General features: G+C 53.1%; 1 protein-coding gene across 4 annotated transcripts in view; it reads left to right on the top strand.

The window, feature by feature from the left end:
* Nucleotides 1-6,000, top strand: part of JDP2 (Jun dimerization protein 2) — a 43,622-nt gene that overhangs the window by 1,596 nt on the left and 36,026 nt on the right. Inside the window, exons 1-2 of one of the 4 annotated variants that reach the window (XM_040226064.1) lie at nt 3,772-3,816; nt 3,847-3,900. The exons of 2 other annotated variants lie outside the window; for them this stretch is intronic. The gene's annotated coding sequence lies outside the window, so the exon portion shown is untranslated. Of the gene's footprint in view, nt 79-3,771; nt 3,817-3,846; nt 3,901-6,000 lie in introns of those variants that run through there. One more of the 4 variants, XM_040226060.1, reaches the window with a different exon arrangement.

Raw genomic sequence — 6,000 nt, 5'->3', positions numbered from 1 at the left:
AGCGGCGCTGAGCGGGCACGGCGCCTGCAGCAGGGCCCTGGCCCCGGGGGCGCCGCCTCCGCCCGCGGCTTCTGCACGGTGGGTGCGAGGGCGCGCGCGCGCCGGGGGGAGCCGGGCGGGAGGGCGGGGTGGGGCGCGCCGGGCGCGGGCACCCGGGACGGCCGCACACCCCACACCTCCCAGCGCGGGCGGAGCGCGCCGGAGCCCCCGGAACCCGAGCCCCGCGGGGAGGCTCCAGCAGCCTTGGGAGCCCGCGCGGCCCCGGCGAGGGGGGCGCTCTGCAGCCCGGACCCGCTCCCGCTAAGCGCCCGCGAGCGGGTGGCTTTCTCTTTGGTTCCCGCCCTGGGACGGGAGGCTCCGTCCGCTCCCGGGACGGCCGAGGCGCTCTCTCTGCCTCCCTCCCGCGCGCTCCTCCCCCGTCCGTTTTGCAGGGAGGTGCTCTCGCGCGGCGGGGAAGGCGGGTGAGTGGGGAGAAGACTGCCCTGGGGTGGAGATGGAGGGTTGAAGGCCCTGAAGGTGCGAGGGTGCTGGTGGTGAAGGGATGACAGCGACCTGCTGGCAAGTCGTGCCCGCCCCTCCCCTTCGCAGGGAGGAAGCGCGGCTCCCTGAGGACCTGGAAGAGGGCGCTGACACGGGCTGGCTCTCCATACAATGAATAGGGTTTTCCTCAGGGCCATTGCTCGGGGATTCCCCCTCTCGGAGAGGTGGGGGGTCGGGGGGTGTCTAGGGGCGGCCGGGTCCCCTTTCGGCTCCCCCAACTGCCAAGCCAGGTTACATAAGGAGTCAAGCCGGCTGCTGTAGGTAACCAGCCCCTCCTCTCCGGCCCAGCCCAGTTTAGACGGCTCTCTCCTGCCTCGCCCCTCAAAAGAGCCTGAAAGGTTACGACTTCACACGGCCTGGAGCCCTGATCCCGGGGTTGCAGTCCCAAGTTCTGCCTGGGTCAGTGGTGGGGTCGGGGGTGGACAGGGAGGCCCTCTGCTCTTCGGCAGGGAGGATGGGCTGTCCCTGCAGCTGAAGGAGAGGCTGGTGGAAGAACTCGACTGATCCCTTGGGTCAGCCGGGAGGGCAAGGTTGCTTGACCCTTGCCCACTGTTCATGGCATCTAGGACTGGCATCTAGGACACTGGGCTGTGCCCTGACCACACGTGCTCACAGCAGCTGGGTTCAGGTCAGCTTCTCAGAAAAGAGTTTGCAGGCCGGTGTGTGTTCCCAGGTTTAAATCTCGGTGGACTGTCCTCAGGGTCTTGGTTTGGGGAACATGAGAAACTGGAGCTTGGAACTATGCTTGGGAGCCCGCTTGTCCTTTAAGACCTTGCAGAAAACTGTGTTCACATGTCACCTGCCTTCCCCTAGGGTTTTTAAAAACACCTCCCATTGCTTTCATCTTCCCTGCCAATCTGGCTGTAGTTTGGATGGACGCCTTATCTTCTTTCACAGGTTTCTAGGGGAGAGTTTAGCCAAGTATCAGGTGTGAGCATGGTTCTGATTTTATATAAACCTGACTACCAGGGAAGAGAAGCACGATCTGTTCTCGTGCCTCAGGCTGGTTAAGATTTCTCCTTGTTTAAAACACGGAGAACTGATTTCTCAAAGACTCTTCTGTTCCCCTTCTACTCTGGCTTTGGTTCAGAGCTATAGGTAGCCCCAGAATCTTGAAGAGCTGAGTGCTGTGAGATTTGAAGGGCAGCTAGAAGGCATGAATTGGTTGAGATGGTAAAGAACCTGCCTGCAATGCAGGAGACCCAGGTTTGATCCCTGGGTTGGGGAGACCCCCTGGAGAAGGGAATGGCTACCCACTCCAGTATTCTTGCCTGGAGAATTCCATGGACAGAGGAGCCTGGCGGGCTACAGTCCATGAATTTGCAAAGAGTCGGACACGACTGAGCAGCTAACACTTTCACTTTCACTCAGAAGGCATGGATGTAGAGGCTTCTGACTTTTCTCCTGGGTTGGTTGCAGCCACCTCCAAGGAGATGTGTTGATAACTGGTGACAGTGTCCCCCAAGGAAGAACTTGGACAAGAATCTCTCCATTCACTTGCTGCCTAGCTTTTGCAGCCACCAGCATCTGTCGTTGCCTCTCCCACCTGTTTGCAGGATGTTTAGGCATCTTTTCCAACCTGCCAGACCCTTGGCAGAACCCTGAGATGGGCTAGGTTTTCCAGGCCTTGTTTGTCGTGGGGTTGCTGGTGTTGCAACGGGGCTGTCTCTGACACAAGTGTCTCTGTTTCCAGTTCTGCTCTGGAAAGAAGGGGCCAGTGCAGACTCTAGGTTGGCCTGCTCTGTATTCATTCAGGCCCAGCTCAACTTGAGGAGTCAGAGCCAGGGCTGAGGGCAAGCTACATTCTTTTCTGCTTTTCTGCGCAGGATGCAGTTTGCTTTTTTTCCATGTGAATGAATTATGTTGGAAACCGAAATAGGAAGAGAAAACTAGAGTGTGTATGGGTATGTGTGTGTGCATACCTATATAGGCAGGGGGAAAGCAGCGGGCACATTATTTTTCCATTTTCCTTTAATTAAGGCTCTGTGGAGGTGTGTTTGAAAACAGAGGGTCTCCTATGCCTTTGAGGAGGGTGAGAACACTGTTTTGGCTGCGTCCCGGGCCATATGCAGCGTATGGTGGCCAATGAAACTGAGCCTGGCTCATTCTGTTGCTTGTCTTGGCAGTAGGTTCCGTGGCTTGTGTTACCAGCTCTGGATCTTACAGGCTGCCAAGCTCTGTATGTCTGTGTGTGTGTGTGCGTGCACACATATATGTGTGTGTGTGTATGTGTGTGTGTACTCGCTCTTGTGCATGTGTGTGGTTTGGCCTCTCGAAACTCAGCAGAGACAAATGCCTTAGCGACCCAGGGTTGGAATTTTCGGCCTGTGTTTCTTTACACTCGTTGCTGGCTGTGGGAGGCCCAGCCAAAGCCCACCATTCTGGTTTTTTTTTTTCTCTCTCTCTTTTTTTTAGTCTGTTTTCTTGCTCCTACCCATGGGATTCCATTTGTGGAGCTCAGTTTCTAAAGCTTTAACTGGCCGATGGCATTTTTTTAAAAAAAGAGCCAAAGGATCGGTCACAGGCTGTGTGTGTGTCTGTGCTGTGTATCATAATATGAACTCCTGGTGCCGAGGAACAAGACAGGGTGAGGAGGGAGGATAGTCTAGGAGGCCCAGAGACAATTCCTTCTCAGCTGCTTCTCGCTGCTCAGAATAAAGATCCAGGCAGAAATGACTTACTGTGTATTTATTGAGCACCTACATTAGGCAGAAGAGAAAGCCGTGCTTATAGGCAGGGCTTGTCTAAAGCATTTCCCTGGCCTCTGGGGAAGAACCTTTCTTGGAGAGACTTTCTAGTTTCTTTCATGGCTGGGTTAGCTACACAGGGCTCACACTATGTCAAGAGCTTCTTCTGACACCTACCACCCCTCATTTTTTCTTATGAAGATCTGAAGAGTGACCCCTTCTAAGCAATGCAGGGGTACAGTGAGTTGAAAGACACAGCAGATGCTGGCTCTCTTCTTCTGGAGGTGGGCCTGGAAGCCCAGCCATGGGGGCACCCTGTTGCCAGTGATCTATGTAGCTGTTGTCCTGGCCTGCGAGATGGAGAAGCACTTAGGAGAAACCGAGGCAAAGGGCAGGTGCTGGGTCTCATTTCCACACTTTTGTACCCAGCCCCGATCTGCCACCTGCTGTTTCTCTTCTGCAGTAACTGCCTGGATGCAGGATGGTCCTGCCCTCTTGAGGTTTCGAGTTGGGAAGTAGAAGAGCAGAGAATCCTCTGGGCTGGGCCGGGGGTTGACGGTGGCGTGGATCCTCTTCTTGGCCGTAGGATAGGGAGATTGGTGTTCGATGGGCACTGGGAACAGTGCAGAAGGAACCTCGAGGGCTCATGCAGCGCTAGTGTTGCTCCAGGAAGGTAGGCGCTCAAAGCCACACTGACGTCATGCTCACAGGTGCGATTCCAGGTGCTTTCCAAGTGTTAACTAATTAAATCTTCTTGGCCTTACAGGGAAAGTAAGGTGATTAGTCCCTCTGTGCGGCAGAGGAAAGGGAGGCACAGAGAGGTTAGGGAACTTGCCCAAGGTCACACAGCTAGTAGGGGCAGAGCTAGGATTCATACTCAGATGATCTGGCTCTGGAGTTTCCACTTTTAACCTGCCTCACTCTCCTGCCTGCAGAGCTGAGCCAGCCTTTGGAGATGGTCTTCTGCTGCTTGCCCTTGTGCTCCATCTCGGAGCTTTCTCCTCCTTGCCTCCTGGATCTCCTTGTCTTTTGGAAGCTGTTTGGCCTGCATCATTTCAGATTCCAGGAGAGAGGTCATCCCAGATAACTCCTTAGCTCTAGGGACAGATTTGGTGTTTAATTCTTCAAGATTCATGATCGTTAGTGCTATGCTCTGTGATGTCTGGCCTGGCACCTTTCTGGCCTCTCTGCCCCCTACTTGCTGCCATGGACTTCCGCCTTCCACAGCTTCTTCCGAGGCTCCAGCTCCTAAGACCTCCAAGTCGCTCTTGTTGATTTCAATTGCCAGATGCTTGCTCTTAACTTCCAACTCCACCAGTGCTCCTGGGGTCTGACCCTATGAACTCCATTGCTCCTTGACCTGCTCTCACTCACCTCCACTTTCTGCACCAAGCCTTGAAGCCTTGGGCCAGTGGCACTCATTTGCACCCCTATTTCTGGCTCCTGATGCTCGCCCAGGTCAGCTATTTGCTTAGAAGGGAGCTAACCCCCAGGGATTTTAGAGCCGTCCTTAAACTTTTGTTTTTATGGGCAGAAAGTTCATGAGGCAGATCGTAACCTTTTCTTAACCTGTCTTTTTGGGGAAAAAAAAAATCTGTCTTTGCCATTTTAGATCAAGATGCCCATTATTGGGCACTTTCTAATAAGACTAGCCTTTCAAAAGTTGGGACTGTTGTTTACTTATAGATACTCCCATTAAAAAAATATATCTTACAGGTTTACATACAGTAAACAAGAGAAGAAAATAAGAGGGAAAAACTTATTTCTACACTTCCTTCTTTTGGCTGGAATGACTCTTCATCTTAATGTCTCCCATTAGGGCCCGTTTTTGGAACTTGAGGTGTTTTGTGTTTTTTTTCTTCTACTTGTATAAGGCAGCGCCCCCAAACCATGTGCCTACAAGTCCCTGAGGAAGTCAGGACAGAGACATATCAGATCTTTTCTTTAGGTTCTTTCCCCCTTGGATCCAACTGGTCCCTGTTTCTTTCAAGCTGGCTTTTAGGGAGCTGCATCAGACCATCCCAAATCTTAGGCTCAACAACAGCTTAGGATCCACTGTGACCTCCAGAATGTTTTCTGTCTCATGTATGTCTTGTCTGTCTCCTCTTGGATCTACGCAGTACCCAGTTTTTCCCCACTGGCTAGTTTCCAGGTCGTTCCTGGTCAGTGTCCCAAATTGCCAAAGTCTTTTTGGATTCTAGGCCTGTCTTTTGAGGCTCAAGAGCTATTTGCCAATATGGGTCTTCTGCCAGCATATAGGGTTTGCTCTTTCTTTATGCAACCCAGTTGCTAATGAGACATGGAGGATCTCCTCCATGTCATGGAAGGCGTGGAGGATCTTTATCTTCCATATGGACCCCTGGGCCCAAAGGGCAACACTCAGTTCTTCCCCTAAATCTCCTGCTGTGTAGTTCTCCTTTTCCCACTAAATTGTTTATGGAACAACCAGTCTGGGAGATGAGTTCGCCTCTTGTCATCTTCCGTCTGTAATTCCTCCTGACTGTTGTGGGTTCCCTGCCACCCTGCTCCCCCTCCCACACACACACCTTCTAGTTGATCCCTAAATCACTGCAAATTGTTTTCGTTTTCAAATCGCCCAAGTTGCCTTTCAGCCAGGGCTTGTCAGCCAGCTCTTTCCAGTTAATGGGGATCCAATTATGAGAGGCAGCTGCTCCAGCTCCTCCGTCTCTGCCCCCCCCCACCCCTCCACCTCTGGAGCCATGTAGGATGACTTCTTGCTGGTGGATGTCAGCTGTTGTGGTTGTCTTCTTGG

This window comes from Oryx dammah, unplaced genomic scaffold (assembly GCF_014754425.2).
Source record: "Oryx dammah isolate SB20612 unplaced genomic scaffold, SCBI_Odam_1.1 HiC_scaffold_26, whole genome shotgun sequence".
Classification (NCBI taxonomy): Eukaryota; Metazoa; Chordata; class Mammalia; order Artiodactyla; family Bovidae; genus Oryx; species Oryx dammah.
This window is presented reverse-complemented; position numbering and strand designations above follow the sequence as displayed.